The sequence below is a fragment of the Cygnus olor genome, chromosome 3, assembly GCF_009769625.2.
Source record: "Cygnus olor isolate bCygOlo1 chromosome 3, bCygOlo1.pri.v2, whole genome shotgun sequence".
NCBI classification, from domain to species: Eukaryota; Metazoa; Chordata; class Aves; order Anseriformes; family Anatidae; genus Cygnus; species Cygnus olor.
In genome coordinates this window covers 54,203,779-54,228,240 of record NC_049171.1, presented here as the reverse complement: position 1 = coordinate 54,228,240, position 24,462 = coordinate 54,203,779, and the positions used below count along the sequence as shown (strand labels likewise).

General features: G+C 38.3%; 1 long non-coding RNA gene across 4 annotated transcripts in view; it reads right to left on the bottom strand.

Annotated features, from left to right (window-relative positions):
* LOC121067674 overlaps positions 1-24,462 on the bottom strand; it is a 112,615-nt gene that overhangs the window by 40,124 nt on the left and 48,029 nt on the right. For 3 of the 4 annotated variants that reach the window (XR_005818378.1, XR_005818379.1, XR_005818375.1), the window contains one exon: positions 22,057-23,470. This is a non-coding gene — a long non-coding RNA (uncharacterized LOC121067674). Of the gene's footprint in view, positions 1-22,056; positions 23,471-24,462 lie in introns of those variants that run through there. The other variant, XR_005818377.1, reaches the window with a different exon arrangement.

Here is a 24,462-nt window from a genome sequence, read left to right as displayed (position 1 = left end):
TTATCATATGGTACAGTAGCTTTTCAACAAGTGATTAGGTACAACAATCATTAAATATATCAGTAAACTACAGGTCTATAAGATCATACTAAATAAGACCGCAAGAGAATTTGAAAAGTTCATTCTTCAGACATAGTCTGAAATGCTTCTATTAATATCTATTGAGATAAAAAAAGATTTACATGCATTTATTATTCTGTTAAAAGCTTCTGAAACAGATAAAAGTTGGCTACAGGTATCAAATTTCTTCAAAGATGCAACTTTTAACCAGTTTGAACACAGGCCAAGAATACACAGAGACTTGTGAATCACAGCTCGAAAGAATTATACATTTGGAGGTGATATTTTGCAGTTTTGTACAGAAATAAATTTATAGAAAGCTTATATATCTACTTCAAGTGCATAATGGAACTTTTTTAACAATATCAGATGGACAAATAAAATATCTTTGTATCTGTTATATTAGACAGCACAAGAGAAGGTTTGGCAAGTAAATAAAGGAAGCATATCCTTAATTATAACATGCAGAAGTTTAAAATTGTTTAGATTATCTGTCTTGTTTTCACAAAACTTACAGTGCCATATTCATGTAGAGCACAAGCACTTTTGAAATGTTTTTAAAACAAACAAATGATATTAGTTTAAACCTGACAAGCCAACAGTACAGCTTCCACCTAGGGCACTTTGAACTAAGAAGCTCAAAAGCACAGATCTGTTCTAGTCAACGAAAAAGCCACCTCAGAGCATTCCTCCCTGCCATTTTCAAAGGGAGAAACACTATTTAAATTTTTTGTGGCTGACTAAATTTTTCATGTTGATTATGTAGCATGATGAAATATTGCAGTGCTTAAGATGCAAGCATCCCTTACATGCAAAGTACTTTGCACATATGAACTGGTTGCAAAACGTGACAAAATAATCATTTAATTATTTTAAATTGAGACAAACACAATAGAATTTGAACTCACAGCCTTATAAACATATGGCAATGCTACATTAGCCGGTAGGGTACATTTTCATCAGCTTCATAGTTATGGGAGCTCACAGACATTAAATCGCCTCAGGGGAGAGAGATTCTTGTTCCATGACATCAGTAGAAATGGATTAAGAATTGCAGAGAAATACTAATAAAGATGCTGAATATCAATGCTTATACAGTTTAAAGCCAATACATTCACCAATTCATTTCATAAACTAAAATTTTAATTTCACAAAGATTTCTTATGAGATACCTTATATACCTCAAAAATAAGAAGAGAAAATGAGGATTAAAGAATAGATTTATAACCATATTTTTTTTTCACACTTATATATACTAGGCCTATGTAAAATGAAAAGATAAAAAGGTCCTGCCTCATGTTAGTATTGTCTGGATAGTACTGCAGCTTTCTTCACACATAACCTGAAAACAACTATCTCAAAAGTAAACATCAAAATTCACATTGAATTCAAGGAAAAGCAACATAATAATAACTCATTTGGAAATTTGGCTTAGAGTTACCATTGAAACATTGGATATATGCATGAAAACATAAGAAAGATAAAAAGCAAGCCTGTATAAGGTAGCAGCAGCTAATTCAAGGCAAAAATATTCCAGGAATTAAGAAACAATCAAGAAAGTTAAAACTGTTTCTTTATGTGAAAATGTGGTATTTTCCCAGTTAAGGCAGTACTTTTAACTCCCTTTTCAAGAGAGCAGTGTTTTAAATACTAGTTAAACCACAATTTCTTAAAGGTCTACAACTAAGGAGAAAACCAGATGAGTCTTAGATCCTTCCCCAGATTAAAAGGAATTAGGTACCTTTCCCAATCTGTGACCAGGAATTCATGAGTTCTGAAAATACAGTCTAACAAAATGCAAACATTGGTAGCAGTTACAGCAGTACTAAACTGATAGAACACTTGAAATACAACAGTTTATTTTGGTTTTATTGCATTGGTATTTGTTTCTAACACTGAAAAAGTTATTTAAAAGACCCAAACAGGGGACTAGGGGACTTTGTATTACAAAGTAAACTTTTTATGTCAGCCACTGGAGTGGTATGATAATCACCACGTCACAGGCCCTTCCTTCCCTCATAAGCCTTCCAACATGTAAAACAACAACCTATCAAAACTCACTACCACACCAAAAAACCATCATCACACCAGAACAAAAAAGCATTCCATTACCTAATTTCAAAACTTTTGCCTTCTAGCAAGTGATATACTTTAATTGCATACAGTCCTTCACAAAGTACATATAAGTATATTTTGTCCGAGAGCTATCTAAGGCAAAATCACTTTCCATCTCAATCTCCTTACTGTGTCTGGAATCTCTTCTCGTCAAGTATTTTATTACTTCCAACATCGAGGTTTCCAGTCTCAATTGTATCCCTTGAGATTGACAGGAGTTTGTCAGAAGCACAGGACTTCATCTTCCAGCTGCCTTGCAGTTCCAAAATCTCGACTTGCCATCTGAGGACTCTCATCAGAGATTGCATCAGCAAATGGGGGTTATCAAAACTTTATCATTGTTTTAAATTACTCCGTTTTTCAACACTAACAAGATCCCATTTTAAATCTGTGGGTTGGATTGCTTTTCTTCCCCCAGCTTTGGGATACATATTAAAAAGAGGATTTGTTTCATATACTTGTGCGACCAATTGTGCCTGAATGTAAATTAAGGCCTTTGGTTTGTAACTGCTTTTATCTTTCAAATCAGAGATGTTGGCTGCACAGCAACAGAACACATTGATTCCTTTTCAAAGAACCATTTTTGACAGAATGGCTCATACACCTTTCTGAGTAATAGAGGAATTTTTTTTCCTTAAACAAAAAACAAAACAAAACCCCAGCAATACCAGTGTTAATTGCTGTATTGTTTCAAGAAACAGAAACTTACAGAAAAAATAGCAACTGCCTACATAACACTGCCTATGTAGAAATTGTTGGAAGCTAATTGCAACAAGCCTGAGACAGTCATCCCAGGACTCATATTCCACACTGGCTTCAGGAAAAAGTAATTCTTTCTGGCTTCTGAATCTTTGGTTTTCTTATCAGTTTAACTTCTATGTACCAACTGCTGCTTTTAAGCAGCTGCTGCACCACAAACTGTTATCTGAACTAGAAAAGTTACTTGCAGAAGAGTTACTGCTTCAGGGAGAAACACGTTTCCTGGGGAGACCAAAGGTGCTACAGCACCTAAACCACTGCGACTTGGTGCTGGGCATGCTGTCAGGTACCAGATGTGGTAGCTGCCGTCCCATCCTCTGGTTCAGACCACTTCTCCGGGGTTTTCACAAGCAACTGGGATAAACTTCTGTTTTGACTAAAGCCAAGTGGAGGGAAAAAACACTCCTCCCAAACAAACAAACAAAACAACAATAACAACAAAAATTTACTACCCCTTAGGCTACTATTTTGGGAGACCACACTGATTAGCAGAAAGGCAGAGTGTTAGCATCCCTTTTATTTGCAAATAATGTAATCACTGCAAATTAGCAATTATATCCCTAAAAAAGTAATCCCCACTGTAATTTGGTTACTGGTTTAATTTAAAATCCTGTATTATCAAATCAAGAAACTGGAACTGTGAATTAAAAAAAAAAAAAAAAAAAGAATCATAGAATGATTTGGATTGGAAGGATCTTAAAAATCATCTAATTCCAACCCCCCTGCCTTGGGCAGGGACACTTCCCACCAGATCAGGTTGCCCAAAGCCCCATCCCACCTGGCCTTGAAAACTTCCAGGGATGGGGCATTCACAGCTTCTCTAGGCAACCTGTGTCAGGGCCTCACCACCCTCTGAGTAAAGAATTTCTTCCTAACATCTAATCTAAATCTACCTTCTTTTATTTTAAAGCCATTCCCCCTTGTCCTATCACTACACTCCCTGACAAAGAGTCCCTCCCCAGCTTTCCTGCAGGCCCCCTTTAGGCAGTGTAAGGCCTCTATAAGGTCTCCCTGGAGCCTTCTCTTCTCCAGGCTGAACAACCCCAACTCCCTCAGCCTGTCCTTATAGGAGAGGTGCTCCAGCCCCTCGATCATCTTTGTGGACCTTCTCTGGACTCATTCTACTACATCCATGTCCTTCTTGTGCTGGGAGCCCCAGAGCTGAACATAGTGCTCCAGGTGGGGTCTCACGTGAGCAGAGCAGTGGGGGAGAATCACATCCCTCGGCCTGCTGGCCACGCCTCTGTTGATGCAGCCCAGGATACAGTTGGATTCCTGAGCTGCTGGGGCTCATTGCTGGCTCATGTTTTACTTCTCATCATCCAACACCCCCAGGTCCTTCTCCTCAGGGCTGCTCTCAATCCATTCACCACCCAGCCTGTATTTGTGCTTGGGATTGCCCTGACCCAGATGGAGGACCTTGCACTTGGCTTGTTGAACCTCATGATGTACTTCAAGAAATAACTCCTTCAGGTCAAAGACATGTCTAGTTTGCCTCAAATGTCATGGAACACAAGTTTATATACTTGTAACAAGTTCTATCATATAATTTGGTTAATAAACGTACATATGTAAGTAGTCAATTGGAAATTTAAGAATGACACATTATTTTGGTAGTTCAGGGTGGGCTCTCTAAACAGCAGGAAAAAGGGAACAACGGAGACTGTAAATTATCATCCCACCTTTCAGTGATTTGAAATCACAGTAAAGAAAACTTAATTAGCCAATTAGAGAAGCAGCATGATTACACCGTATGCAATACGAAGCAGCATGATTACACCATATGCAAAACAATCTGTAAGTTTCCACATAAAAATACATTGTCACACTAATCACCAGTCTAGCCCCACCAGCCTGAACTAGAGGGCACTGCCAAGCACTGCGCTACCCATTCCACATGAATTCCTCCCTGTAAAGATATCTATAGTAAAAATCCCCTCAGCTTAAACAGTAACAAAACTTCATTCACAGATCCATTCTCAAACAACATGCCAAATATATCTCCTAAATTCAGAACCCAGCTTTGGCTTTAACCACAACAGATTTGGTATACAAAACTTCCTGCATCAAGCCTAAAGAGAAGAGCTTAGGAGGGAAATAATATCAAAAACAAAATAAATCAAACAAAACCAACAACAACTAAAAACAAGACAACAGATGATACATAGCTGTGGATGGATTTGTTTGACCAATCTGGTCAAACAGAGCCTGGAGCAGAGAAGGCTCTGGGGAGACCTTATAGTGGCCTTTTTATTGCACTATTTTATGCACTAAATTGGCTAGGTAAATTCAGAGCAGTCTGAATAAAGAGCAGTCTTTTAGCAATAGGGAGAAATAACGCTGGCAAATGCTATGAGGAATGCTCTTCAGCATCTGTAATCTTGGCTTCGCAACAGGAGCATGACTGAGATGTGGAAATCTTCCCAGACCCAAGTTACCTTGTACTCCAAAGTAGAAGGAATGGGTGTTGCTCCACTCCCCTTCTCCCTGTTGGCTTAAAGTCTGTAAACTACACTTTCAAGAAAGTCTGATTAGACGCTCCTATATGAAATAAAAGCACATAATTTTGACCCCACTGATAGCTAACAGACAACTTACAGCAAGCTCCCTACAGCGAGGATTTTACCTTAGGAACTCTTAGCCTGTATTTGAAGTGATCTTTAACCTTAAAGCTATATTTCAAAACTGTGCGCCTCCTCAATTTGATTAGTTTATTAGACATATCACATTTTAGTAAGCTTTCCTAAAATATGAAACCTAAATAGTTATACTGTTTGTCACTCTCTCCTCAATAGGTAGCTTTCATTCACATTTTAAAGTGGACAAGATCTTAGGGGTATAAGAATCATAGAAACACAGAACATCCTGAGTTGAAGGCACCCACAAGGATCACTGAGTGCAACTCCTGGCTCAGCACAGGACGACACAAAAATCAGACCATGTGTCTGAAAGCATTATCCAAACACTTCTTGAACTCTAGCAGGCCTGGGGCCATGACCACTTCCCTGGGAAGGCTGTTCCATTGCCTGACCACCCTCTGCATGAAGGACCTTTTCCTAATACCTAGCCTGACCCTCCCCTGTCCCAGCTCCATGCTGTTCCGTCAGGTCCTGTCGCTGTCCCCAGAGAGCAGAGCTCAGCGCCTGCCCCTCTGCTCCCCTCGTGAGGAAGCTGCAGGCCGCCATGAGGCCTCCCCCCAGCCTGCTCTGCTCTGGGCTGAACAAACCAAGGGACCTCAGCCGCTCCTCACAGGTCTTGCCCTCCAGACCCTTCATCATCTTTGTAGCCCTCCTTTGGGCGCTCTCTAGTAGTTTCATGTCCTCTTCACATGGTGGTGCCCGAAATTGCACATAATGATGGAGGTGAGGCCACAGCAACATAGAGTGGGAGTTAAGTTTGTTTATTTGTCAAGTTTTGTTGTTTTTGTTTATTTTGTTTCATTTTTCAGTGGAAATTTACTTCTAGTGTGAAGAAAAAGATAATACTTATTCCATCAATAAAGGAAAATCAGAAACACGTCAGTTTGAATCTGTTCCAGAAAGAATCAGCCAACGTGCAAAATAAAATAAATAATAAAATATAAAATAAAAAAAAATAAAAAAAAATAAAAAAAAATAAACCATTTGTCTGTTAGGAAGGTCTACAGCTCCAGACAAGGCACGCTGCCTGCTGTGATGGTTGTATGACAAAATTTACAAATGTGGGCTAGTGTGCAAGGACTGATGTCACTAGGAAAAGAAGTTTCATTAGTTCTGCTACTAATGGAACAGTTTATTTTAGCTTATATATGTTCTAGAAAAATTTAATGGCCATTAGAAACTTTGAAGATAATATTCGATCATTAAAGTGTGAAATAGAAAAATTTATGTCTGTTTTAATTAAAAAGCTTAATGCAACCTTTACAGCAGAGTTACCTCCTGATATATCTGCAAATGTCTGCAGAAAATTTTCACAGTGTATATTTTACATATGCCAGGAGTTGCTAAATATGAGAATTAAATAGGGAGGACAGAGACAAATTAATGGAGATTCAATTAAGATGTTCATAATTAAAATCTGTACACTGAAGATCGATCAGTTTGTACTTTCTACCTTTTCTCATTGTATGAAACAAGGACAAAAGTTGGTGCAATCCTAAAGCAGTCACTTTACCACCTCTGAGGGCAATACCTCTCCACACAACGTACACTCAGACTGCAGAGTTGATGGTGAGGAGGTCAGCACCTCAACTCCCCCCAGGCAGCACTCCAAAGAGTTGAACTGCTTAATTACAGCTCATCAAGTTTGTACTTATGTGAGATAAAACTAAGATAAAGAAACTGCAATGATGGCCAGCAAGGGTGAGTAGGACAATCTTCCTGCTCTCCGATGCATCTGATGGCAACGAACCTCATCTCATTACGGAATGCATGTTTGCACCACCCATTGGATACTTGGTAGTCACATTACTGCAGTCTGTGAGACCTTGCTCCATTTAGAGCACTTTGAATACCCTTACACAACAGATGTGGTGCTTTCAAGTACACAGAGCCATTCTAGCTCAAGTTACCAGTTGAAATCAAAGCAAAGGAAGCAGCAAAACAAGACAAAACAAAACCCATCACCCATATTTCAGGGTCTGATAGATTTTCCATAGCTTCTGTAAAACAAATTGAGGGAGGTGATTACTGAATGGGACCTTAGACAGATGACTTGAAAGACAGACAAATAATTGTCGGTTGGCATACTCACAATTTAATTTTAACTGGCAATTTGAGATAAGGAAATACAATTTGCATCTCTACTGTACAGCATTGAAAAAATGTCATGAAAGCCAGCATAAAATAAGATGCAAGCAGAAAAGCAGAAAATGCTTTCCTTCAGCAAATGCTGAAGACAGATCTTCAATATCTAATAAACATAAGGATGCTGTATGTGAGAGAAAGACCTCATCCTATGGAAGCTAATAGAAAATAATATTCCTATAATTTTTCTGCAAAGAAATTTTAGAGTATGTCTCTAAAACATTTCTATATGATGTTTCATTTCAAAAATGCTAGATTCCACTGGTGAACATTGATTTATGTGGGAGCAGGACAATTAGACTAAGTTGTCTATCGTATTTAAGGGCTTGACTATGACACCTTATAGGAAGTTTTTAAGTCAGCTCTATGAAATTGAATGAACAGCAGAACAAGCTAGCAGTTCTGTGACTTCCACATTATACATATAACACAATGAGGCACCAAACAGTGGGTGCGGAAGCTTGTGCACTAGAATGAAGAGAGCAGAGAGCGGGCAGATGAGAAGGGATGTCAAAATGAAGGCTTAGAAGAAAAACTGCCCAGGAAAATGAACAAAAAGGTGTCTAGGAGGCAGAATTTGAAGGAAAACACAAACAAGAATCTCAAATGTGTTGTCCTGAGGGATATGTCTCAGAGAAAAAACTGTTGTGAATGAAAAGAAGACAGAGAATTAAAAATCAGAACATTGGAAGCCATATGCTTCTGCAATATTAAAATGAAATTGCATTATGTACACAATACACATCTATGTGAATATACAAGGGATGCTCTTCCCCAAATGCATGATTTTTTGGTATATAAGCATGCAAAACACCTGAATTTCAGAAGGCTGCATTACATACCAAGGTCAATGTTGGGGCTGAGTTATTCAGGTGTCCACAAAGGTTACCAAAGGATTGTACCAAACCAAAGTGTTATGCATTTCTATAAGCTACAAAGGTGCTGATTTAGTAGCATTTTAGATCTGCAGGAAGAACTTTCAGCAAGATCATTTCTTAAAGCCACCTCTTTTAACATGTAAAATTCACTACTTTGAATCACGGAGAAAGAAGTTAGCAGGAAAAAAACAAAACAAAACAAACAAAAAAAAAACACCCTGAAATTAATGAAACGTGGTATACCCCAAAAATAACTCAACATTAAGAATGACATTACTATAAATTATGACCTCTTTCAACCTCATAATTTTAGTAGCCAATATGAGTCCTACTGGGAAGCTAGTTTCTTTTTCTGCTTATTTTACATAGTTCCTTCATATTCTTTTTGGTATTTTATGTATTAGGAAATACACGTGTAAACTTTGTGAAGGACTGAAGGACACACTAATCTTTGTATAGAAAGATACATGCAAATTATAAATGAACCATGTGAGGCTCCTGAGGTCCCTATAGACAGAAGACACTGACCTTACCTCTGGAACCAATTATTTTCACTTCTAGATTCTGGGTCAGAACAAGATCATCAGAATTCATACACTTGAAAAGAAAAACAAGTCTCCTAAAGCATCCTCAAAGTTTGAAAAGTCTCACCTCTAACTAATCTTGGGTACATCATTGTATTTTTACATTTTTATTCCATATTTACAGAATCACAGAATCGTCTAGGTTGGAAGAGACCTCCAAGATCACCTAGTCCAACCCCTGACCTAACACTAACAAGTCCTCCACTAAACCATATCACTAAATTCAACATCTGAACGTCTCTTAAAGACCTCCAGGGATGGTGACTCAATCACTTCCCTGGGCAGCCTATTCCAATGCCTAACAACCTTTTCAGTAAAGAAGTTCTTCCTAAGATCCAACCTAAACCTCCCCTGATGCAACTAGCCCATTCCCCCTCATCCTGTCACCAGGCACGTGGGAGAATAGACCAACCCCTACCTCGCTACAGCCTCCTTTAAGGTACCTAGACCTGCTGGCCACACTGCTTTTTATACAAGCCAGGATGCTGTTGGCCTTCTTGGCCACCTGAGCACACTGCTGGCTCATATTCAGCTGCCTATCAACCAGTACTCCCAGGTCCTTCTCTGCCAGGCAGCTTTCCAACCACTCATCTCCCAGCCTGTAGCAATGCCTGGGGTTGTTGCGCCCCAGGTGCAGGACCCGGCACTTGGCCTTGTTGAACTTCATACAGTTGGCCTCAGCCCATCAGTCCAGCCTATCCAGATCCTCCTGCAGAGCCTTCCTACCCTCGAGCAGATCGACACATGCACCTAACTTGGTGTCATCTGCAAACTTACTGAGGGTGCACTCGATCCCCTCATCCAGATCATCGATAAAGATATTAAAGAGGACTGGCCCCAGTACTGAGCCCTGGGGGACTCCACTAGTGACCGGCCTCCAACTGGATTTGACTCCATTCACCACAACTCTTTGGGCCTGGCTATCCAGCCAGTTTTTAACCCAGCGAAGCGTACGCCAGTCCAAGCCATCAGCAGCCAGTTTCTTGAGGAGAATGCTGTGGGAAACGGTATCAAAAGCCTTACTGAAATCAAGGTCGACCACATCCACAGCCTTTCCCTCATCCACTAAGTGCGTCACTTTGTCATAGAAGGAGATCAGGTTCGTCAAGCAGGACCTGCCTTTCATAAACCCATGCTGACTGGGCCTGGTCGCCTGGTTGCCCTGTAAGTGCCGCATGATGACACTCAAGATAATCTTCTCCATGAGCTTCCCTGGCACTGAGGTCAAACTAACAGGCCTATAGTTCCCCGGGTCTACCCTCCAGCCCTTCTTGTAGATGAGCGTCACATTTGCTAGCCACCAGTTGACTGGGACCTCCCCTGATAGCCAGGACTGCCGATAAATGATGGAAAGTGGCTTGGCCAGCTCCTCCGCCAGTTCTCTCAGTACCCTCGGGTGGATCCCATCCAGCCCCATCGACTTGCATACATCCAAGTGCTGTAGCAGGTCACCAACCATTTCCTCGTGGATAATGAGGGCCACATTCTGCTCCCCATCCCCTTCCACCAGCTCAGGGTACTGGGTATCCAGAGAACAACTGGTTTTGCCGCTAAAGACTGAGGCAAAAAAATAAAATAAAATTTACTTCTCTTCCACTTCTGTTCACTTTTTATTTCACTGTCTTTGGTGTAAGAAATAATCCTAAAACAAATCCTCTCCTACACCTGCTAAAATAAGATGTTAAACACTTAAAAATCTGTATTATTTCACAGTCACTTCTTGTCTTCCTATCTGAAGGCATGGTGACCAGCACTGCAGTGATTCTGGTGACACAGGATCACCGTTTGGTCTTCATCAGTTTGTACTTTGGTTTCCTGGGTTACACGTCTTCCACAACCTTTCCTTACATCATTGTATTTCTTCCTACCTCAGTCATTTGGATATTCCCTTGCACATATTTCAAAACCTAAAATTTTTATACTTAGTTATTTTATTCATACACTAGACAGAACAATGCAATAGTAATGTCTTGGTTCAAGATTATTATTAGAACTGGGAAATGCTTGCAATTGTTATTACGAAAAATTAAATTTATGAAATTTATCTTGCAGCCAAATTTGATATGAAACAATTTACCATTTTATAATTACAGTAAGAAACCTAAAATGAAAATAGTCATTGTAAATTAAAAGCAGAAACTTTGTATCATAACATTTTCAGAATATCGTGATCTTACACCAAAAATAGCCTTTTGATTCTGAGAATAGAAATATGCATCCCAATAAGATTCCATAAAGCATCTTCACTGGCTTTAATAACATTTTGTGTCTTATAAGAGATATAGTAACCCCTCCCAAGGTCTGGTCTTGTGCTAGGTAAAATTCAAACAACCTGGAAGAGGCCATTCCTCAAAGACTCTGTAATACAGGAAAATCTAATTCTAGTTGGTTGGACTTAAATCCTCTTTCAGTAGTGTTGAATTGATACCTGAACAGTTTATGCCTCCAAGGTTTCTGTCAGAGTATCACGTAAAAAGATAAATTCAGGGTCAAAATTTATAAAACTGGCAGATTTAATAGAACTTAGAGATTTAAGCAAATGATTTCAGGATCCTTCATGACAGCAAGAGATAGGATCTAGACAGTGATGCAGATCATATATGGGTTTAATCACAAATCACATCTTGGGATGGCTTTAATCACATCTTGGGATGGCTCTCTTTTCTGTCTTGAAAGGAGCGGCCTGATCATAATTAATGATCTTGACTTAGGAATCTTAGTTAAATGTCTAAAATGTTTGGTGTCACCCTGCAGTTCAGTACTACATACCCTCAACTCAGCCAAGAGCATAGTGCTCAGGGGCTGGTAAATATGAGTCTAAACACTTCTGATCTTTTGTATCAACCAAGTACCTACAAGCCCGCATATAACCAGGCAAAAGTTTCTCTTTGAATCTGGGCTATATTTTATAGGACATCAGATAATTGTATGCATCATTTTTCTTCTTCCAAATCCAAATGGTATACATCACAGAAAAGTAAGTTTGATTATTTTAAATGAGTGTGTAGGTGGTGGTTTATAGGTATGTGTGTCTGAATTCAGGATCAAGCCATTATTTATAAACATATTGTGAGTTAAACAAGTACCAATACTTATAAGACAACAAAATAATGTATTCTTCCACATGAAATTATGCCTTTGCATGCTGATTTTCCTGATGTTATTCTTTCCTTTCTGACAAAAGGCTACATTTGAGTCATTAAGAAGAAGAATTTTTCCTTTCAAATCAATGAAGGTTGCAATTCTGATTTGTGTGTTTTGGGAACGTTGACAGTTTCTACATTACAGGTTCCTGTACGCTTTTCTGACTCAGATTTATAAGCAAGGTCAGACACAGCAGCGCAAGAATGGCATTGTAATTAGAAAGGTGCTATTTCTGTCAGCTAGGTGTAAAATGCCCCAGCAGTGCACAGTGAAGCCTTTACTTTATATGTAAATTAATTGTAATAACTATCAAACTACAGCTGGTAAGCCAGACAGCCAAATATGAAGAGGAAGTCCAGACTGCCAGAGCGTTCCTGCTGGAAAAACAGCATCCCTGCAAACATGAACTTCAGATGTCCAAAGAGAGAAGCAGGGAAGAGAAAATGCCAACTTAAGCACCTGACTTGAAAGTGAACAGCTGATAGATAGAGGCAAAAGACAAACACAGAAAGGCAGGCCTTCAAGAGCTGTTACATGATGCGGCACACGACTGAAGACTGAACATTTGAGGTCCCATATTTTTGCAAACTGCACCTGAAAGACTACAAAAACAACTGTTGGTTTCTATGGCTTCCATACCTAATTATCCCTTTATCCACTTCCATCTGCTCTTCCATATGAAGCTGAACATCAGCCAACAGAAAACAATTGTATAGGAAGGCTGCAGTACCATGGCAAAGCATCTCTAGCAGGAGTAGCAGGAATTCTTAGTTCTTTCCCCTACATCCATTACAAGTACAGGGATGCCTTTCACTTTAATGAGAAATGTTTGTGAGGCCATCCTTTGAACTGAATCATTGAATTAACATGAGTGAAAATAGATACTGAGGAAAAATATTCTTAAAGTCCAATGCTGAGGTGGTATGTCTGAAGAAATGGCTTGCTCTGGTTCCTTCTATTCAAGAGAAAAGCATTTCCTCTGGTACTTGTAAGTATTGAGAGTGAGTGATGACAGAGAAAGACAACTGTTTGAATTGACACAAGATTTGATCAGGAAAGTGCTACAGGAGGGCAAGAAATCCTAAAATACCACAAAGCAGTTGCAAATAAATATATTGAATAATCTCTTTCACTGCCTGTTGTAAGTGTACACAACTACTGCTCCATACTTGCAGTGACTGTTTCTGCTATTAGAGAACAGGTTTGAGTGTAGAGTTGACAGAGAAGCATGGAGGGAAGAATGATGCTCTGCTGCTCAGCAGATGACTTAGGAAAATCTCAAACATCCTGACCACAGTAAAAATAGCTAAATTTGAATGTGACTTCTATTATACAGGAATATATATCTCCCTCTTTCTTCACTTATGCCAAAGTTAAAAAGTGTACTAAAAAAAAAATCATACCATTCTGCAAAGACTGATTTGATCGTATGAATGCTCACTTGCTATGTATATCTTGTCTGAAAATGTGCTACTCTCTCCTTTATTTTTTTTTAATGAACATGACCTCAGAATAAGATGGGAATTTAAATTAATGTGTGACCTGTACTCTAAAAGACAACTTAAAAAGCAGTTAACTGAAAAGACATTTCAGAGTTCAAACATGTCAGAGTGGTCCAGAATACAAAACTTTACAATCAACAATTAAATGAAATGAGTAGCACTGCTGTGTCAGGAGCAACCCACTTCAGTGTGTGACAAGCTGCAGTGTCTTGGGGTGTCTCTGCACCGGTGTGGGCCACCCACGGCCACAGTCCCTCAGGGTGTCCCTGTCCTGGTGTGGGCTGCCCATGGCTGCCGCCCCTCAAGGGTGTACCTTTCCCAGCGTGGTGTGTTTCCTTCCAGGAGTGTGTCTCCAGCCGTATCTCCTCCAGTCTGTGTCACCCTGTTTCACTTACCCCAGCCACTGCTACCACCTCTCCCTGGGTGTGTCTGAGTGGAGGCGCCATGTTGTGGCACAGTGGCCTGCTGCCCTGCAGCCTGCCCCAAACCCCGCCAACTCCGTTCAGTACAGGCACCTGCTGCTGAGACTGGTGCCTTAAAAACACTGGATGTGGTGGATTATAAGGTATAAAAAAGAAACAAGGCGATGAACCAGAGATGAAAGGAAATATCAGAAATGACCGAGGAGGAAACTTAACCGCAGCACAGCTTTTGACAGTTACTGCCTGAAGCTGAAAAAGAGATAATATGTTTTGCCCAGGCAAGCTGAAAATGGCTGCACAATAAGCCAACGACACCTTGAGCAAGTTTGATTTTCATCTATGAAAATAATAGTAGTTTCATCTCAAAAAGCCTATAGTTCTGCTACAGTCTCAAAAACACTTTAAAAACATATGGTCTTTTAGAGTTTCAAAATTCAGTGTTTTCACTACATCGTCAGTATTCAGAAAGAAAAAAGCCAATTAGGAAAGTAATGAGTAACGATTTAAAAAAAAAAAAAAAAAGTTGTCTTCTGCTTCAGAAGCAAACCCCTTATTTTCAGAGTCATAAGTTTTTATTTACTTCTATACAGTAATACACACAACAGACCTGCTTCTTTTTTGTGCTCTAATAACTTTGTCTTGCCATGAAAGTAGACAGGCAGGGAGCTGTAAATCTCCCAATCTGTGCAAAGGCTGCAGTTTTGGAAATATTCAGAGCTGAAACTGGGGGCTGAAACATGGGGCAGAAACTGCTCAGCCGTTCCTCTGTGTCCTATGAAGGTGTATTATTACACGTGGTGTTGGTTCCTGCTTAAATGCACACAGAGCAGAACATCTCCTGTGTTGGACACTTGCACTTTGCCTGTTTTTCTTTTAAAACTTGCAAGTTCATTCATACATGTTCTGATAGTAGAGTAAGCTCATTTGGGAAAGCATTTTCTAGGCTACTCTGATCATCCAAAACCATGAATAATAAATTGAGAACATCCTTTCCTGGAATAAAATTTCCATCAATCAAAATGAGGATAAAACACATCTGCTCACTCACAAACAAAGAGCGTATCATCTGTGCTGGCTTCTTGCACCTGTTCGCTTTTCCTTTTGTCATTGAATAGGGAGGAATATGGTCAAGATCAGGAGTTAAAAGTATAGATCTCATGCTGTTAAACATCCTCAATGGGCTTGTCCACCTCCAAAAAATCGCACTAAGAACATAATGTTCAATTTGTCTGACACAAGCTTGTCCATTCCAGCTACCCACATGTTAAGTCCATCAGTCACTAATTTGAGTGTCCGAAATCATACCCAAACATGCTGACAAGACTAGCTGAAATAACACAAATGAAGAAAGTACCAACAGTCTTTGAAATTTCTCCTAAAGCAATATTTTCAAGGGATAAGCCCTACCCTCTGAGAACAATTGTGCCCTTTAAAAATACCAGTTCTTGAATATAAGCAAGAAGATGATTCCTTTCAAGTAAGTCAAACAAACAAACAACACTGGAGAGCAAAACAACAAAACAGCAACAGGAGAGCCTGCTGAAGGAGAAAGAGCAAGACACAAATAGATCAGAGGCCTGTGACCTGCCTGAGGAAAAAAAAAAAAGAAAAAAAAAAAGCCTATGAGTTATAACTGCTGATAATTCACAAACTTGGCTTGCTAATGCTTTCTGTCTTGTGTTATTTTAGACAGATGACCAGAAGTCATTTCATATGCTTGAAATACAGAAGCTTCTAAAATGCCTGTCCTTTTTTTTTTTTTTTTTTCTTTTTTTAAACACCCCAGTTGCATTTTGACCTTTGGGAGAGGGTATTTAATAGTACGCTGAATTAGTCACCTTTTCAAATTTTAGCTGATCAGAAAATGTATATAGATTTTTTTTTTTAAAGAAAGATGAATTTAAAAATGTAACCTAATCAAAATAAAAATGTTGATGCTGAATGGATGCAGTGATTCATATGCTCCCGTTGTCCCCTCTAAGCTCAAACAGATCTCTCAAGATGCATTGTTCAGTAGGAAGATGTAGAAGACAATTTTCGTTAATTTAGCATTCCATTAAAAATTCTGGAGATTTCCGTGGACAGGAGACAATAGGCACAAAACCATTCATTTAGTCAAAATCCCAGTTTTCCCTTACAATCAGTTTTGGCAGAAGATGACTGATGGGCCCAAATTAAAAAGCAGAAGAGCAAAACCATACTTATGTGTGCATTGAAGCATCACAAAACAACCCCTAGGCATTCCCTCCTAGAATATATATCTTTTAATTAAACACATAAAAAATGTTCAAATGTGCTCAAAACAGTGTCACTATTGCCACTATCCTCTGTCTCCCCTACCACATTTATATGCTCCCTTTCTTTATCTCACCTCAGGTATTTCATAAAGCATTCATCTGAAACAATTTTTTTTTTTTTAAACATTCCTAGCTATTAAAAAAACCTTTTTGTGTTCTTATTTTCCATATCTCAGTAGTCTTAGTAGTCTTCAAAGAGCTTACTAGCTAGTCATCTGATAAAACCAGTTCTTGATATAAATTTATAAATAACCTAAACATTACAATCACCGGAAGCTGCCAAAAAAAAAAAACAAACTTGAAAATTGGCATCTTCTCCAAACTTAGAGGACCTATGCAACACTAGAGTGATATAGGCCTCCTTATTAATTATATTAATCACATTAATTTGACAATTTGCTAATTACCTAGAATTTTTACTTACAGGAAAGCATTTCGACATGGAATCACACAGTAAAAGTTAAATTATTCTCTTCATAAACATATATGCGCATCTATATGTATATATATATTTTTTTAATATGTGTGTATATGTGTAAGTTGTGCATATACATATAAAAATAGATACATAAACATTTCATAATTATTTTAATTCCAGTATTCTAGAGCTTGAACTTGAATGTACTCTGACTCATTTTGTTGCTTCAGGCTTTAGAAGAAGGCAGCAGCAATTTGTAAGTAATACACAGCATATGCAACATACAGCACTGAAAGCGTAATTCTGACTATTTTCAGTGGGTCACAATTGAGGCCAAAAACCTCAAAGAATCACCAGAAAAGAGATAATATTCCTCCTATGAGCAAAATAGTATTGTTTCTACAATCCTAAAAAAATGTATCTGATTTAAAGTAGTTTGTATGTTTTTGTGGACAAACTTGTTGATTGAATTAATCTTTAGGTAGAGACAAAATCCTTGAAGAATTTCAGCTGAAAGATGAAAGTATCAAGAAGTTACAACAAAAAACTCAGAACAGGAACAGAAATAACCAATGTAACCTCAGAATAAACCTCTCCATATTATTACTCTTTATGCAGGAAAGTAACTGTGGTAAAAAGAAGACCTGCAGAAGACAGAGATTTCTGTATGTTATTTTAAGACACGATGAAGAAATCTGTAGGCAATGGGTGTTATCTTTTAGAACAAAGTGTGTGCTTTTTTAGCACAGACATTTAGAGACTTTTGAATGACCAAATATATTTGAATCACTATTAGAAAAACAAAATTCAACTTGTTTCACAGTGTTTCTGAGAGATCAAAGCATCTTTGTGAGGTTATATTACCCAGGAAGCAGTACTACAAGTAAAAAAAAAAAAAAAAAAAAATGTAATTTTCCTTTATGAAAACACCGGCAACAAAGTAAAAACAAAACAAAACACAAACCAAATTATTTCAACAACTAAGAAGCAGTTGCCACCAAAAAGGAGGTTTTAGACAGTGTGATTTTTTTTTTTTTGTGATGTTTCCATTTTATTTTTAAGATAAGAAAATGTGTCTGTCTTCTCTATTGAAAGAAGTTTACAAGTGAGGTTTTTAGCAAACACACCTTTTCCATTCTGGCTAAACAGCACCAAAAAGAAAAAAAAAAAAAAAAAAACAAAAAACATTTTTCTTCTCTCCCAGAGAGTAAAAACAAATGAACAGCAAAATGTGAAGAAAATAAGAGAGACTTTAAGGAAAAAAGCAAGATGTTATGACACCCCCACAGAACTTTGCCTTTATCATGTAACCTGAAGTCAGTTGTTGCAAAAGGTGTTTGGATATTGTTCAAATTAACAGCTGTAGGTCTGAGTTCCACCCTTCTGTGAATCAAGCCACATCACTTTATTTGCATTTTATAAATTAGCACAGCAACAAGCTGCTTATAAAAATTAACATTGATTCTACTGTAATCAAGAACACTCTTGGAAGAGGCTGTTCATTACCACTTAGGTCAAACTAACCAAATGACAAAACTGTTTTGAACCTTGCCTATACCTCTATTGAAGAAGTCACAGAACATATAAACAAAAATTTAAAAATTGATTAACAGTAAACACAAAAAAGCTAACAGTCTACCACTAGGAAGACAATAATCAAGAAAGCTGTTCTACTTAACCAGAACAAGCTTTGAGTTTGAACAAGTATAGAGATGCAACTTTACATAACTGCTGGTATTTAATTCTGTGGTTAACTAGTATCCTAAAAATGCCTTAATCTCACAGAGAACAGAACAGTCATTCATTGTTGAGTCTGCAGTCCAAACACATGCAGTCTGGGTTGTTAACTACATTAACAAACAACTTATTAAGTTGCCTTAAACACAATCAACTGTTTCTCCACATAGGATTTATTACTCTGTTTTATGGCAGAAAACAAAATCATTTGCACTTACAAAGTATTGCCCAGGGTGCTCTTCTACAATGAACTGTAGTGTTCTGAAGTTAAGAAGTCTTGGAAAACAATTACAAGAAATCATCAATTAATGAGGAACATGTTATGAAATGAAACCACTTCAAGATCCCTTACATGAAGGGCTAATGCAAAGTCAAAGGAACCATACTGCCAACTATTTTATCCAACGCTGCAAAGGAATACACACTCATGTTGGAGCAGAAACAGGCCTAAACTCAGCTCTTAAGTGGCCCCAATCCCTCCCCTCTTCTCAAAGGAGTGCTTGAGGAAGGTTTGAACAAATGTTTGTTCCATGGACAAGAGTCCCTATAAGGTCTGTCTACCTTGTTATACACTCTGTGTTTCAGCCTTCTTATAGAGTGACTTGGAAGAACTGTAAGATAACAGGCAGATAACAATGAAACCTGTAAAACAATAGTTATGGTATGTCTCTAGTTCAATACTGCTTGACAATCTAGTTTCTTGTTTCAAGTTGGCTCAGGATTAAGATCGATTAAATCAACCTTGCTCATTCCAAATGAAGTAGGTGTGACATTTATTGTCATGGAAAGGAGTAGAATGGTGTCTCTGACATCTTTTGGTAGGACACAATTATTGGTAAGATAGTGGCATTAGAGGCCTTTGGGGTTTGAAAAAAGGGATTTGATTTCTCAAAGAGCATCACAGACCTGATTCACTTTTTTCTCGTGGCTGATCAGAGAGGAAAAAAATAACCAGCTTTCTATGTTACGTTAGATCAGATCACTTGAGGTAGCTGTCTTACCACATAGTGGAGTAAGCTGATCTAATAAGAATGATCACACTTATTCCATCTGGAAGCAAAGTTATTCATGGAGACTTTTGGTAGGCATTTGGGTGCAAGCCCACTGAACAAGACTTTGCTACAGGCAAAATTTTGCCTTACTATGTGCTATATACCAACGAGAGATCTCTAGGAAACAATCACTTTCATATTTAAACATTTAATATTGCATATTTTCATTTCATGTTTTCAGTTTCAGTAAGTCATTAAGGAACTGAAAATGCATGGAGCAGTTTTCAGAAATTTAGTTTTACTTTAGGAAACAAAGTTTGAAACTTCAGACTGGATATTCCTCTTTTCTACAGCTTCTGGATATTGAGATAAAATATGACCTCTAAAGAAAACAAGTCAAAAAAGTTAATGGCACTTACACTTAAACAGTATTCCTTTCCTCATTCAGTAGCAGCTCGACATTTTCTATGTCGAGCAGAGTCATGCAGAGTTTTACTTAAAGAACCTGTGTGGCAACAACCTCATGCAGAGCTCTGAAAAAACCTAAGAGCTAATGTTTAAAGTTATGCAATGCAAACTATTATTCAGTATTTACTTGATCAATTTTCTTCCACAGATACTATGTTTCTCTTCAAGTCTCATTCACAAAGCACTTTGAAATGCCTGCATCATAAAAATCTCAAGAAAAAAAGTTTTAAAGAAACTGACAAGAACCAGAATAAAATCTGAATGGAAGAAGCATCTTTTGTCTTTTGCCCCTTGGGAAAGAGTCAGAACCACAGGGGGAGTTCTGGTAGGAAGAACATAAAATGCAGAGCCAACACGATAAAAATCAATCCTATGAAAGGGAGATGATCCTCTTAAGATTTTATTTAATAATACGATGACCAACTCCTCTACACCATATCCCGCCTACCCTCAGTAAATATTTAAAGGCATATCTTCTATGAAAGCATTTTATTCTACCATGTCTAGTCAGAAAACTGACTGATTAAATGTGTACTTGTCCCCAAACACCTTAAATGATCATAAAGCAAATCCTCTGTGTATTATCATCCAGCATCCCTGAGGCAAGAAAAATGAGAAGAACGAATATTCATTACTCATACTATATATTGGAAAATGGGTCGACACATTAAGGTTTTTTTTTTTTTTTTTTTTTTTCCAGTACAGGCAAGAGTTTTCAAGACAAACTATGAAAGATTTCATTTCTGCTGCTTTTCATCAATAACATCAAATACATTTTTATTTGTAATGATTTCTGAAAGATAGTTTTTGATTTAGACCAATAAAAAAGAAAAAAAAATCAGGCTGTAACAAAACAAAAATGCAATCCCTCTCCCTCCCCACAAAAGCTCTAAGGAATGTAAATTTCAGATTAAGGACATGAAGCTTAATGAGGAGCTCTAGAGACACACTCCTTTTTAAAAGCTACCCTGGGGAAAACGTGACAGAGTACTGAAGAGGGACCAATTGCAGTGTGTAGGAAGCAGGCAAATATCTAAGCTTCCTCTTTTCTTTGTGATAAAGCTCAAGCATTCCTGTATTAACAACCAAGCAAAAATATCCAGTCTTTTCTGCTTATCCTGACCTCATTAGTGTCCTGTTGATTGTTTAAGAGAAGACTCTCTTTCATTGTAAATTCTCTTTTAAACAGCGCTCCCCCCCGACTTCCCCCCACAGGCCTTTAATTGTGCAGGCTACAGACATTTGACAAGTATGACAACTACTTTGAATTAATGCTGTAAGATTATTTATGTGCTGCCTTAATTTTAAAGAGCAAACCTGATTAAAACCAAAACCATGTGTTCCAGGATTCTGTAAAAGAGCTGCAGAATCAGCAGCACATGATGGGCATTTCCAGCAAAAGACCATTTTACTAAGACATTTCAAAGAAAAATGGCAATAAATCATTGCCTGTATCAATTACAAATACACACACACACTCTCCAGTCATAAAGTAAGGTCTTCTCAAAGTCTGGAGTCCTGAAATGCACATGTTCAATAGAGAAAGGAAATCATTTTAGGTAAAGAAACCTTCTCTTTGCTCTACACCTGTGCCTAATTTACGCTGCGCTGATTATGGAGTTAACACAATTAAATTTCAAATGAAAATCACAGTCTTTTGGGCTTTGAGTGCAATTATATGCTTATCAGAACACAATCCAGGAAAAAAATAAAAAATAAAAAAAAAAAAATCCCGGAGTCATTTAAGAGAGGTTTTCATATTGCAGCAATGAGTGTCAAAAAAGCAACAAACAAACAAAACAAACAAACAAACAACAACAACAACACAAAACCCAAAAAACTGAAGGCAAGGAATCAGAGAATGAAGAACATTTCCTTCAGTGTTAATGACATCAATCTTGTTTTATTTCCATAGTGCTGTTCTTAAAGCTGACAAGCACTTGACCTGCCTGTGGACACAAAATCCCTCATCTTCCGTACTGAATTTGAACACAAGATAATATTTCATTTTTTTCTGAAGTTTAATAGTCAGCTTTGAAAAATCTGATGAAGAAACAGAGTAGAGGAGAGTTACACAGCACTTTTACAGTTCCAAAACATTTTATAAGCATATGCAAATTATTACACTTCCACAGACATGCAGCCACCTCTTGGAGGAAGCATAGCAATTAGTTAATAGCACACTACACCTCAGCACATTTGCTTAAGTCATGAAAAAAAGTTAAATCAAAATAATAAAATGGGAAATTATGAAGAGACAGAATATAATTTTTAACTGAAAACTACTCAGGAACCTTGTTGGCATTGTTATTCCTGTAGGCAGTGAATTAGCACTTGAACTACTACACTTTGGGATGTGTGATAAGAAGCTGCTCTCCTCAGGCAAGAAGGAGCAGAAGGGTGTGGTGCCAGGCAGGGGCACCCCAATAACCTGGTGAGGGACATGAGGACCCCTAGGACCGTGGTACCCCAGGGCATTAGCCCCACAGGTCTGGGGTGACAGCCACCACCATGAGTCTGCAGGAGACTGGGATCTGTGGTGTCCTGAGATCACCACAGACTGAAGGGTTGCTTCCAGGTGTGTGGGGTCATTATAGGGGAAGAGCATTTGGGAATCGCACAAAAGTTATCCTGGTCAGACAGAGAGGGGAAAAAGATGAGGCCATCAGTGCTGTTTGCATTAGCCCTAGTGCTGAGTGTGCCTCTGTTGACTGGTGTGGCTGAACATGAGTACATATATATAGGTGCTGTAGGAATGTGTGTGTGTCTGGGAATACATGCTCAGCCTCGCTACTGACTGGACCTGGGACATGGAACTGTGGCAGCCTTGCCTCTGCTGGACTGCTGGGTGCAGCAAACCCCACAAGGGTAAATCCCAAGCCAACACTGAAGGATATTCAACACATATCCTAAGCTTTATTCAGACAAATCTCCAAATTATTTTTTGCCAGACAGAAAGTGAACCGTATTCTTTTGAGTGTGGTTAACACATAACCAGCTTCCTTTTCTTAATTCTTAACGCTAATGTCCTAAAAATAGAAATGAAGCCTCCCTCCAAGACAGTCTGCAGCAGGGCACAAATGTTTTTTTGTTTGTTTGCTTTGTTTTTGTTTTTGAAATATAAATGTGTATACGTATGGATATGTATACACATGCACACATATGTCTATAAAAGAAACGTAAATAGGAAAGAAGAGGCAATACCACTAAGTTGGTAACCGACTTCATGTCTTCAGTGAGGACAGACTTTAAAAGTGAGTTTTCAGGTTTCAGATCAATGGCAGACCATCATTGCAAGGAAGCAAGCCCACTACAGAGAACAAAATAAAGAAAACTAACATAAACTATATTCTATTTTGAGTTGCTTAGTACAGTTTTATTTTTTCAGTCTGAAATAACTCCACTCTGTCAGGCTAAATTACCTCCCAGCATCATGTGACCTTCCTTTAGGGTGGTCACTCAAGTGAAGTCAGAAAGTTTCTTCATTTTAACTGTAGTAGTTTGAGGCTGTTTTAGACCCACACTAACAACTTTCTCCAGTTTGGGTTGCATAACAATTTCCCATCATGTTGTTCTCTTGAGCTCACTGTAAGTCAAAGTTGCATACGTAAGATGTAAGGGCAATCAAATACACACCTCTGTGGATCACAACAAATCAGTGAAATAGAAACAAGCTAAAGTAAACAGCTAGTTTGTGAACTCCCAGGTATTATTTCAATGGAGTAAAGTCCTCGTTTTGCTTTCCTTCACCACATATACAGTTTGTTCTCCTTTGTTTATCTATTCAAATTTCAGCTGCATGGGAATGGTTAAGCAGCACCAGCACTCCATAAGGTCTGAATCAGTTATGGGATTTAAGGGTGCCTCTTGCTTGGGTTGCCAGTAGAAATGTAAGAGAGATCCTTATCTCTTTACAGTCAGGAGGAAATCCCTGAAAATCACGGGTACCCACTATATCTCATGGATCATGTAGCAGAGATAATTTGTACGTGGGCAGGTACATCCAGCTGCATGCCTACTCACCCACACTATAAGCCAGTTCAGTTCTAACTACTCAACTGCATCATATGTGATAGCCACCCCCAATCACAGCACCCCAGCCACAGGCACCAGCCAGCACTTGGCTGGCTTGGAGTGTTGGTAGGGTGGGAATATACCTGTCCAAGCAATGTGCCTCAAAAATATCAACTCATGTCTTGGAAAAAGGCGGAGCATAAAGCCGTCATAAAAGCATAAAACTGGCACAAACTGTAATGTAAGCATCAGATAATTAAGCAAATGTGTCTGCATATTTAAACCCGA